The sequence below is a fragment of the Apium graveolens genome, chromosome 10 (genome assembly GCF_009905375.1).
Source record: "Apium graveolens cultivar Ventura chromosome 10, ASM990537v1, whole genome shotgun sequence".
Lineage (NCBI taxonomy): Eukaryota > Viridiplantae > Streptophyta > Magnoliopsida > Apiales > Apiaceae > Apium > Apium graveolens.
In genome coordinates, this window is record NC_133656.1 from 207133234 (window position 1) to 207146538 (window position 13305).

The following is a 13305-nucleotide window of genomic DNA, read 5'->3' on the forward strand; positions in this document are numbered from 1 at the left end:
TTAAGGTCCTGAATCAGGAGTCGTCCCACAACGTGCTGTTGGGATGGCCTTTTTTTCGGGAGATGAGGGTTATTACTTCAATCCACCACCTTACCATCAAGTTTCCAATGCCAAATGGTGTGGGGAGCATAAAGGGCTCACAGTATGACTCTCGGGAGTGCTACAGGAAAGCTATGAGAGGCTTTAGAAAAGACTCCCACACCGAAGATGCATCAGATGATGATCGAGAAAAGAGCATTGAGCAACCGATCGAGGAAATCCGAGTCCATTATTATATCGAGCAAGAAGACGAGCGCCCCTCTGAACTGCCTCCAGCAATGTTATTCTTGGAAGACACACTCAGAATTAAAATGTTGGAAGAAGAGGAATCCTCAAACACCATCATCCAAGCAGATTTCAATTGGGAACGATTGGAAGGAAGATTTGACGTCTTGCAAAGTCTCGGACAGGATGAGCGTAAGGTAGATGCCCCTCTCTCGGAGGGAGCGCCCTTGCCCGTGAAAAATATTAAGGAAGTTGATGCCCCTGCAATGCAGGGTGCGCCTTCTAGAGAAGTTGATGCTTCTCCTAAAGGGGATGCGCCTTCTCTGCGGAACAATGAAAATCATGATTCGCCCGACCTAGATCCACATATACCAATGCCAACGGAGAAGATGGGGCCGGCAGAAGATACAATTAAAATCCCTGTCGATGAAAAAGATCCAAGTAAAGTATTGAGAATTGGATCTCAGTTGGTACCAAGGTTGAAAGAGGGTCTTTCGATATTTATCTTAGCAAACCTTGATGTATTTGCATGGGACCATTCTGACATGGTAGGAATCGACCCAGAGGTAATATGCCACCGCTTGAATATCGATTGGCTAGCAAATCCGGTGTTGGTAAGAAAACCTAATGGTTAATGGAGAACATGTGTGGATTTCACCGATATGAATAAAGTGTGCCCAAATGATAGATATCCCTTACCGAGAATTGATCGGTTGGTCGACGCCACGGCAGGGCATGCCTTGCTCAGCTTCATGGATGCATACTCCAGATATAATCAAATTCCCATTTATGGGCCTGACCAATAGCACACCTCATTTATCACCGATAGAAGACTCTATTGCTATATTGGAATGTCATTTGGCTTGATCAATGCAGGAGCTACCTATCAAAGATTGGTAAACAAAATATTCAAGAGGCAGATCGGAAAGACAATGGAAGTATACGTAGATGACATGCTTGTAAAGTCTAAGAATGCGGTATATCACATCGCAGACTTAGCAGAGATGTTCCATATTCTGAGAAAATATAGAATGAAGCTGAACCCTCAAAAGTGTGTATTCAGTGTCGAGTCGGGAAAATTTTTAGGATTCATGGTTAACCACCAAGGAATTGAGGCCAACCCGGCAAAAATCAGGGCTCTGTTGGACATGAAATCTTCCACCAGCGTCAAGCAAGTGCAGAGCCTAACATGAAGGGTTGCAGCCCTAAATCGATTTATCTCAAAATCATCGGATAGGTGCAAAGAATTCTTCAAGGCAATCAAAGGAATGGGGAAGGATTTTGTGTGGACCCCAGATTGTGAAGAGGCTTTTCTGAAAATCAAAGAGCGGTTGGGAAATCCTCCAATGTTGGCCAAGCCGGAAGACGGAGAGACATTAATTCTTTACTTGGCAGTATCTGAATACTCTATCAGCGCGGTGTTGGTGAAGGAGGAAGCAAGCCACCAGTGGCCCGTGTACTATGTGAGTAAAAGGTTGCTGGATGCAGAAACCAGATATACCAGCATGGAAAAACTGGTGTACGCTCTTATTCTTGCGACATGAAAGCTAAGACCATATTTTCAGGCTCACCGAATAGAAGTTTGCACTGCTTATCCGCTCGGGTATATTCTACACAAACCTGAATCGTCGGGAAGAATGTTAAAATGGGTGGTAGAGCTAGGACAATTCGATTTGAAATATTGTCCTCGCACGGCAATCAAGGGACAGGCATTGGCTGATTTCATACTTGAGTTTTATTCTAAAATAGATGACAAGTCCATAGTGTTGGCGGAACCTTCCTCGCGAGGAAATTCTCCTGGTGGTAAAAGGGAGGAACTCCCACACCCTTGGTGGATCTTACATGTCGATGGGGCCATAAATAACAGTGGATCAGGTTCCGGGATTCTCTTGGTCACTCCGGAGGGGCACCGTTTGATGAGTGCTATCCATTTCAAATTTTATGTCACTAACAATGACGCTGAGTATGAAGCTTTGATCAACGGTCTGAAATTAGCTCTGGAGGTGGGAGTTGTGAATCTGATAGTTCGGAGTGACTCTGAATTAGTTGTGAACCAAGTCAACGGAGGTTTCCAGGCCCGGGGACCACGTACGGAGTTATACATGAGATGTGCGCAACGCCTATTGGAAAGATTTGGAAATGTCAGGCTAGAAAGTGTTCTGCGAGAAGAAAATAGTAATGCGGATGCTTTGGCCAAGATGGGATCACAGATGGACAGCGTCCAACTTGGACAAATCCCTTTGGGAATCCAGGAAATCCCGAGTATTCCAGAGGTAGAGGTGTTCCAGACACAAGAAATTCCGTGAGAAAGCTGGATGACCCCCATTCATAACTATATTCAAACAGGATCTGTACCAGAAGACAAACTATAGGCTCGACGCCTTCGATACCAGGCTGCCAAGTATGTTGAATATGATGGGGTATTATATAAGAGAGGATTCAACCAACCATTATTACGCTGCGTGGACCTAGAAGAAGGAAACTACATCCACAGAGAAGTACATGAAGGGATTTGTGGCAATCACTCGGGGGGTGGCTCGTTGGCATTGAAAGTCCTCAAACAAGGATATTACTGGCCAACTATGAAAGAAGTCGCCTTAAAGTTTGTCCGGGCCTGCGATCGTTGCCAGCGATTCGCCAACTATTCCACTGCCCCGACATCTTCTGTTACCTCATTAGCAAGTCCCTGGCCTTTCGCCATGTGGGGAATTGATCTCATTGGAGAGTTGCCCAAAGCAAATGGGGGTGTAAAATACACCGTGGTGTCCGTAGACTACTTTACCAAATGGGTGGAGGCTATGCCACTGGCCATGATCACAACAAAGAAGATAAGGGACTTTGTTTTCAATTCTGTAGTATGCAGGTTCGGTATCCCATACAAACTCATCTCGGATAATGGGAAGCAGTTTGATAGTAAAGAGCTAAGGAAGCTTTGTGAGGACTTGAACATCAAAAAGGATTTTACCGCAGTTTATCACCCGCAAAGCAATGGTCAGATGAAAGCTATAAACCAAATCATAAAACATACTTTGAAGGCAAAGTTGGAAGAAAAGAAGGGAGATTGGCCAGAGGAGATGCCCATGGTCCTCTGGTCTTACAATACAACTCCTAGATCAACTATAGGAGAAACCCCATTTCTGTTGACTTATGGGTATGAGGCCATGGTTCCCGTGGAGGTAGGAGCCGGATCCCTCCGGAGAGACTTGTTTGTTAAGGAAGATGCGGAAGTTAACCAGAGGCTCCACTTGGATTTGTTAGATGAAGCCCGAACAAACTCTCAATTAAAGTTTGCTGCATATCAGCAGAGAATCGCAAGGTATTTTAATAAAAAGGTAAAATTCGTGTCATTCAAGGTTGGGGATCTTGTGTTGCGAAAGGTTATGCCTAACACCAAGATAGCTCAGCACGGGGTGCTTGGAGCTAATTGGGAGGGACCGTACAAGGTCAAAGCTATACTCTGGAAGGGAACCTATCACTTGGAAGATCTGGATGGCAAACCTATTCCTCGAGCATGGAATGCGGAGCATTTACGGAAGTATTATCAGTAGGGTGTGGCTTTGTCCCCCTCATTTCCATGATTAAATCCTATATAATAGACTAGTAGCAAATAAAATTCCTCCTAGCCTAGGGGGTAGTACATATGACTACGAACCTTGGAACTAGCAGAAGGAAGAAAATATTTAAATAATTTCCCCACAGAGCATAGTAGCCATGGGACTGGTGTAATTTGTACACTAGAGCGCATTATCAATAAAGGAAAGAAGTTACTTCAAATTGCTTTATCTGCTTGGCATGTAAAAATTTCATCTAGAAAAAATTTGAGGCGCGCCCTATGATAAGGCGCGCCCAATTAAGGAATTACTAATCCATAATCAGGGTACCATGGTACGCGTTCATAAAAGGGCACACATATATAAAAAATATATATGAAACATCAGATTAATAACGCAGAAGTAAAAGTGTACGACTGATCGAATAAATTAAGGAAAAGTCATTCAGATTAAGGCGCGACATTGGTTTGGCACTTAAATAAATTACTGCAAAAGAATCACTGATAAGAAAGGGGTACTTGACACTTGCATGTTAAAAAGAAACAGGGCGCACCCTCATTTCAAAATGCTCTGTTAAAAGAATTCTATAGATATAAGGACAATTTTAAATCTTGAAAAAAGGATAAACATTCTCTAAATACTAAAGGGCGTGCCCATAACAGTTTATCTTATATGATAAAGGCGCGCTATTATGGAAGGACGCCACTCATATTTCTGTATGACGCAAGTGTGTGATGGTTTGAAAGGGAATCAAAACAATATAAAATTAGGGCGCGCCCTATATGGTTGATGCACCTTAACAGATTTTTATATGCACGCAACAAAAGATGGAATCATGTAAACCCATACGATATGTCATAATGCAAAAATTAAAGAGTAGCAAAATATAAGTCGTACAACTTTGCACAGCATCAAAAGAAGGCTGGCTCCTTAGAAGTATTTGAAACTTAAGTACGAATACAGATTAAAACATAAATCAGGGCGCGCCCTGAGATTCGTCTGTTGGGGGAATGGTTTGAAGAGGAACAGTAGGATCAGCTACAGGCGCGTCCTTAGAGGTTTCCTCCCTTGGCGCGCCCTCATCATCTTCCTCTAACCCAAGCTCTATTCTCCTCGCCTTGATCTCTGCAGCATGCTCCCTTTTAAACTCCACCATCTCAGCAACAGTTTCTTCCCCAAACTTCACAAAAGTATAATCAGGGTCATTGGCCACAAAACCAATCCTGTAGAAGTGGAAACCGTTGGCAAATGCTTCATCAGTAATTTCCCTCTTCTCGTCTGGCCACCCCATCTTCAGCTGCTCCTCAAGGTACTCAATCCTCAAGTTGGCTCCTCCAAGCTCAGTGTGGAGAGAGGTAGCCTTTTTATTGGCAATCTCCAATTGGGAAGTCAGATTGGCCACCTCATCCTTGAGGAAGGAGATCTCAGAGTTTTTGGCTTTGATATCTTTGGCATGAAGAAAATCTTTATCCTTAAGGGTGTTCTTCAATATGTTATTATCACCCTGCAGTCTCTCAAGGCGCGCCTTCTCTTTAAGAAGTTTGTCCACCACTTGGGTGGAGTGAATGAATAGCTGGCAGGATGCCTTAATGGAAGCACGGGTGGCCTCTTCCAAGTTCATGGCTTCCCATTGTCCCACTTCTTCATCTGTAACATGAAGGGAACCCATGGGCCCAAGGGAATTCAAGGCAGCAGGTGAAACTGAAGGCGCGCCTTCTGTTCTGGGCCTCTTTGGCGTGCCCTGTTTCTCTGTGAGATCTATAACAGGCCTTTTCAGGACAGGAGTAGTTTGGAGAACAGGAGTAGGAGTAGGAATGGATGCCTGTGCTGTAGAAGCATCCCTCTTTGGTTTGGGCTTAGGTTGGTCACCAGAGCGCGCCCCGAATGACTTAGGAATTCTTGGAGGAGCCATTTCTGCATAAAACATAGAACATTAGTTAAACTTGACAATCAGGCGTGCTGAACAAAGCAGTAAATAAAGGCAATTGATAAAGATAGCATTGATAAAGATGTATAAAGTGCTAAGCCTCGAGTAAAAAGGCGCGCCCTAAGTAACAGAAAGTTTATCAAATAATATTAACAGGAATTTCTGTCAATAATCTAGTATGCCAATACAAAAGCTAACAGGAAGGAAGCTAGAACGCGCCAATTATGGAAGGCGCACCTTTAGACTTTGTAATGATTGAACCTGAAGGGGCTTGGCCTTGAAAAGAGCTGTCTTCTGCCTCATCTTCTTCTTCTCCAGCCTCTTCTTCACTATCTAGGTCAATGACATGAGAAACAAGGACACCTTTCCTAAATTTTACGAATTTACACTTTGTTCCTACTTGGTCAGAAAGGATTCCGACTCGCATCAAATTGGTCCTAGTAACTAAAGTCTTCAAGTTCCACCTTTCAGCAACCATTTTGAGAAGGGTTTCAGCTCACCTTTTAGGCTCGCCCTTAAGTGGTTTGGACACTGGTCTATCTGAAAAGAATAAGGTTGTGAAAAAAGAGAAGAGGAAAATAGAAATAATACAGGGAAAAGAGAATGAGAGGGCGCGCCCTTACTTGGTGACATGTTGAATCTTATTCTTAGTCTGGGAACATCATACAAGTAAAAGAAGTTTTCCTTCCAGCCTTTTTCATGGCTGAGCTTGCTAGAGGAGAAACCTTTCTTATTATGTTGCTTGTCTACAACCAAGTAGTAGTATATGTGGTCAGATTTTCTCAAGTTAAAAAAATAGCTAACTTCGGCCATCGAGGAAAACCCAGGTCCGTATAGAGAATGAACAGAGCCAAAATAAATTTGTAGCTGTTGGGAGAGAGTTGGAGTGGAGCCACATCATAAAGTTTTATCACTTCCCTAAGATAGGGATGTAAGGGCGCGCCTATACCCAAAGATACCAACTTAGGGCTGGTTACCATCCTAGGGATCCTGAAGTTTCTCCCGTAGTTGAAAATATGGGGGCGCGTCATGCTTAAAAGGCGCGCCCATATGCCTTCCATGTCATAAAATTCCATGAGCCATTCTAACTGCTCATCGGAACAAGCTGAGGGCAGGCCCACGCAGAAAAGCTTCCCATGTTCCTTCCTAAAGCGTTTCTTCACAGCTTCATTGCATGGTTCGAATTCATTCCAGTCAAAGTCTAATTCACTGTTAGAAACTTCCCAGTGCTGGAAGGGGATTGGAGAAGGTTCGGGAGAGGTGAAAAACTGAAAAGAGTCCTCATCAAAAAAATTCAATTCATCACGAAGGGGCGACATGTTCCCTTCAGGCGCGCCCTCATAAATGGGAGAAGTAGGCGCGTCCTGTGATTTTTGTGGAGATGGGCTTGGAGAAATAGCCCTATATGAGACTTTGGATGGCCCTGCATCTACATTGATGCCCATTTAAACACCTCTATATTTGTCAGCATTCAAGCTCTCGAACCAGTCATCATCATCTAATTATGTGCTAATAGGGGCTGGGGATCTTTCTTTTTGGATTAGCTTTTGCTTCCCATGTCTACGAGACAAAGGAACATTGTCCGTGGAAAAACTGTTTGAAGAATCTGCCATCAGGGTACCTTTTCTGGAATATTAAACAAGGCGCACCACCCGGTTCAAAAATTCAGGGGTATGATGGGTGTTTGGAGGCTAAGGGTCGAAATAGGTGCTTGGAGGCGAGTAGATTCCCAAATTGGTAAGGAAATCCTTGAACGGGTGAAAAGGAGAGGACGCGCCCTCGTTTTCCAGCTGTCAAGAAAATCAAGAAAGTTTGAAGGCACGTCCAGTTCAAAAATTAAGAAGAGGGAAAACTAAAGAGCAATGAAAGGCGTGTATTGAAAAGATATCATGCCCCAAATAAAGGGATGGCTTAAAATTATCCTATCATAACAAAAGACGGGCCTCATCATGAGAAGGCGCGCCACAAAGAAAATCCTAGTCTATTTAAAAGAATATGTCTTTAACTAAAATAAGGCGCACCCTGTTAAAGGACAAGGCGCATCCAAAGGTACATCTCTAACTAAAGCCTGACTCCATTTGTTGAGAGAAGTCTATGAAGGCGCGCCATAAGTTACTGGCGGACTCTAAAAATAGATATGGTTATGTACAGATTATAACTGATGATTTTCTAAGGCATAAAGATACTAACGATTGAAATTCTCAAAAATACAAATTTGAAATTGATTACCCTATGATTTTGGATCTGGAGGGGCTAACACAGATATATACACTTATACATACACAGATACATACAAAAACATGTATATTCAAGAAATGGAAGATGGACAGTTTTGTGACATGCATAGGGATTTAATAGATGAAACTCAGAAATATGAAGAGTCGGGTGTACCTTTTTGATTGGAGAGAGAGATGAATCGAAAAAAATAAAGAAACAGTGGAGGATTGAGGCCGATTCTGAGCAAAATATCTTCCCGCCGGTGTGGTAAGTTTTTGAAGAAGAGTAAAATAAGAGAGAATGAGTAAAGGTAAAAAGAAAATATGTGACTGATATTTATAGCTGAAAATGACAAATGTCAAATCAATCATGTCAATCACGATTCCCGAAGAATAAGGGAAACCGTTTTGAATCATTTCAAATTCTAGGACGCGCCCTCTTGAAGGCGCGCCTCATATGATTATCACAGTAACTAGAAATTCTGAATGTAAAATTTGGAACTTTAAAAAGGCATGCCCTGTTGAGGGCGCACCCAGTAAAAGTATTGGAAAGTTTGTTTATACATATTTTGATAAAGATGAGAAAAATTCCAATCCCATTTTCAATGACATATGGAATTTGGGGGTAGTTGTTATGCCCAAAAATTGGTATAAACAATATTCAGGTTGAGATTGATGAAATAGTCAAAGTTGAGAAAGAAACGCCTAAAATTGAGGAAACAGGTAAGATTACCTTTTTATAAAAGGAAAGAAGGCTCGCTCTCTGAGATCAGGACGTGCCCTATGGTGAATATGACTGATGGAAAGTTATCACTATCTATGTATAAGAGGCGCGCCCTCAAACATAATAAGGAGGCGCGCCCAATTACTGAAGAAGGGGTGAGGGATTCCTTGATTGAATTCTTTCTTATGGTGAGCTTTAGGGCGCGCCCTAAGTGAGAAAGTGCTTGGATGGGACTTTGACATGTTACTTGGACGAATTCTTTGGAAGATTCAAGGAAGATGGAGATTATTATTACTAACTTATTTGATGCAGGTACTCTATTGAAGAACTCCTTCTTGTAGCACATCTACAGGAAAGGCGGTGTCTGTGGTCAGAGACCTCCATGGGTATGCCTGATGATTGAAGACCTCCTCCTGTAGTCAATGGGTGTCCTCATTGGGGATGTGGGTAAAATATGGTGTGTGCTTTGGGAGCTCTGTCTCTGTAGTCAACGGGTGTCCTCGTTGGGAGACTTTGGAGTATCCTGCACTTTGCACCCAAAAGCTTGGGATCACTTGTCCTATAATTTGGTAGGGGCTCCTTATCGGGGGACAAAGATGCGTCCAACATTTGGAGTGAACCACGGCTATACCTGCATCCACGGACTAGAGAAACAGCTGATAGCGGAGGGTTATCCTTGGCCAGGGAGATGCCTTATCCGTAAAGTCTCGAAGCCGCGGATGAGCCTTGGGCCTTTGTGGTTGGGCCTCATCGGAGGACATTCCTAAATCTAGTAGAAGACGGTTTCCAGTGGGTTTTCTATTGGGCCTCGGGATAAGAAATCTAAGTCCGTTAGGTTTCTTGTTCCCCAGGAACTACGTGGCCTTGATTCCCTATAAATAGGGATACGTAGGCAAATTGTAAGGGGTAATAAGCGAGAGCACAAAGGAGCCACCACTAACCCTAAGCAATCTCAACCCCCAATAATCATCACCACAAAATGCTGTTCATCTTTTCTGACGAATACTGTTCATCGGATCAATCGATTACTGTTCACGTTTCTAATGAAGAACCGCCAAAACAGATCTTGTTTCCGCCTACGAACCTCAGACTTTGTTGCTCCCAAATTCCTCTGTCAACATATTACATGCCTCTGCCAATAGTTTGGAGTTCGTCTCAATAACGCAGCGTGCAAATCCGAATCTTTTCGCCCATGATAGTACTTCCTTGAGATTTAAAGCTTTCGTTTCCCCAGGACTCCATGAACCTATCATTTGCTTACTCATTGCCTTCAGAAAACTCCCATGCTCATCCCGGATTATCCCTCCAATACCAATGGTTTCTGTATCTCCAAATATTGCTACATCAATGTTGATTTTCACCCAACTTTGTTGTGGAGCCTGTCATCTTCTTGTACTTAAGTTTATTATTATTGTAGCTCTGGTGCACTCCAATTGAGCTGCCTTCCAGTCCGCCAATAAGTTTACTGTAGCACTCGTCATACCAAACACAGATGTCTCAATTCGATTTCATACCCAATTGTTACGTCGGCTCCAAATGCTCCAACAGAAAAGCGCCAGTGAAGCACATTATTTCTTCGTTCCAATTGTAAACTACCTTTTAAAATAATACAGAATGGACTCCCATTGTCTTGTTTGAATCCAGTTTGCCATACCTATTGATGCCCATACACTCTGTGCAAAGCTACACTCAAAGAGGACGTGCTTCGCATCTTCATTCTCCACCCGACACCAACAACATTTACTATGAATATCCACCCTTTTTTCAATCAACACCATAGCTGTAGGTAAACACTTTTTACAGGTCCTTCATAAGAAAAATCGAACCTTGTCCGGTAACTTTAAATTTCATAAAAAAAAATCAAAATGCTGCATGAGGTGTATTATATTCGCCAACTAGCTGTCTGTAACAACTTTTAACAGTGAACTCACCTTCTGCATCAAATAGCCACATTCATGTATCCCTCCTATCTGTTGATGCTAGAGGTATTTTTTGATCAACTGAATATCCCTTTCATTGAAGAGCTTATTTAGGATATTATCCTCCCAGATTTTTTCCAGAATATTCATTAAATCGCTCACCTTTATATTTGGAAAATTAGTAGGGATGCTTGTTGAAATGTAGCCATATTCAACACACGGTATCCAAGGGATTTTCTAAACGAACATCTCCATTCATGTGCCAATACTTCTTCTACAACCTTTTTTACCATATCTTGAGCTGCAACAATACTTCTTCACATAATGTGTACCAAATCGCTAGCTTTTTCGGACTAACCTGTGGTGGGTTGTTGGGTCCGGTACGCATTCAGTTGTGGGCTTGGGTGTTATAAATGGTATCAGAGCTCTGCCCGGCCGAAAGTGCAGAGGCACTACCCGGGTTCCGTATGTATGTTTATGAGATCGACGAGGGCGTCGATCCTATAAGAGAAGGTATTTATAACATCCCACATCGATAAGAATAAGAGTCTTTGTGTCCTTTATAGATACAAGTCAACAACTAATGTGTACCAAATCGCTAGCTTTTTCGGACTGATGTGTGGTGGGTTGTTAGGTCTGGCACGCATTCGGTCCAAAACACTCTAGTTACCGAATGTGTATTGTACCCAACAACCCACCACAGATTAGTCTGAAAAAGCTAGTGAGTTGGTACACATTTGTTATTTGCTTGTATCTATAAAGGTCCTAAACACTCTTATTCTTATCGATGTGGGATGTTACAAACACCCCCTCTTATTGGATCGACGTCCTCGTCGATCTCACAAACAAACGCATACGGAACCCGGGCAGTGACTATGCACTTCCGGCCGGGTAGAGCTCTGATACCATTTATAACACCCAAGCCCACAACCGAATGTGTATCGGACCCAACAACCCCCCATAGGTCAGTCCGAAAAAGCTAGTGATTTGGTACACATTAGTTATTGACTTGTATCTATAAAGGTCTCAAACACTCTTATTCTTATCGATGTGAGATGTTACATCATGCTACTTATTTTAAATATTTTATTCTAATTGTGATTTGTTTTTTCAATTATATTTTAAGGGTTTATATCCCTACATAAACAAATTATGATGGAACAATTTCCATCTTATTATTATTTTATCAAAAATTCTTAAAAGTTTTCTTAGAGTTATTGTGACGCCCTCAATCTCGGGGTTAGGAAATGAGGACCCACATACCATTAAACTAATACAATAACAGCATATATAATAAACCCCGATAATAATAACAAGATCTAAACAGGATTAAGTATGAGACAAGATTACAACTACCAACCAGAATAAATATATTACAACCCAAAATATACTTAAATTCAAATTTATTTGATTCCGACATGGAATCGACAGATAAACCAAAGTATCTAACCCATCTTATACAAGTCCTCCAACTAACACGCTTGCTCACACACACAGCAACTACATGCTCTGGCATCTAGAAACCTACAACCCGGTTGGGACCGCCAGGAACACTCTTGCGAGCGGTGCGCCTAAGTCTGGCCATTTTCTTGCTTAACTGTCATGGTTAGATCAAAACAAATAAATGAGCAAAGAATCTCAACAGGTAATTATATAGACAGTTCTATAATGCAATATTAATATCAATATCCGAGGCATTCTACAATCATTTTCTAGGTGGCAGTTTTACATTATTGGATAGGTAAAGGTTGTGAAAAGGTTTTGAGCTTTCAAGATTCAAGGCTCAAGATTGGGAGAAAGCCGACATTCATCACAAATCAATAGCAGGACTCTGAAAGAGTTTCTCAATTGAAAGAAGCAATTATTCAAGCTTCGAGATTCAATAACTAATTAAAGTGACAGGGTTCACAAGTTTCACATCATAAACGAAGATACAAATCATTTCATTTCATTTAAAAGAAGCAAACTGCTTTAATGATTATATTTATTTCTTCTTTTATAAAATATAAAGAAACACTTGACTTTAATATCCATCTATTAAATATAATACGGGTGATCAGCCCGTACCGACCTCCATCTGGTCGTTATGGTACCTATGGCATTATTTCAGCCTTATATTGGACTAGACCCCTAGCCTCTTATGTGAATGGACTAGTCTCACTAGTCTCTTACATCTTTATCCAATCCATTAGGAATTTGTTTAGAAAACCTTTGTGATGGAAGTAGGAAAAGTTGGCTAAATTCATTTTAACATTACCAGGAATGTTAAATCATTTGGACTCATTCAAGTCGAAAATCATTTTTAAGATCAATTCAAGATTTCAAGGAAAGTGAATGAATAGAAAGTAAATAGGGGTCAATACTAAGGATCTTGATCAAATGATAAACATGGTGCCCGTTTGGGAAATCTTAAAATAAGTAACTTATGACTTAAAATGATTAAGTGCGAAATAAGTTATAAGTTAATAAATAGTTATAAGTTCTATAAGTGTTTGGATAAATTTACTTATAAGTCAGAAGTTTTTTTACTTAAATGAATTAAAACAAATAATTATTAAATACAATTATCTTAGTTCATGAATCTTAAATTAGTAAATATTTAAAAATTTATATTTTAAAATCAAAACTTTAGAAAAAAGTGAAAAAATGAAAATAAGTTGGAAAAAAGTACGTCACTGCCAACTTTCAACTTATCAGCTTATAA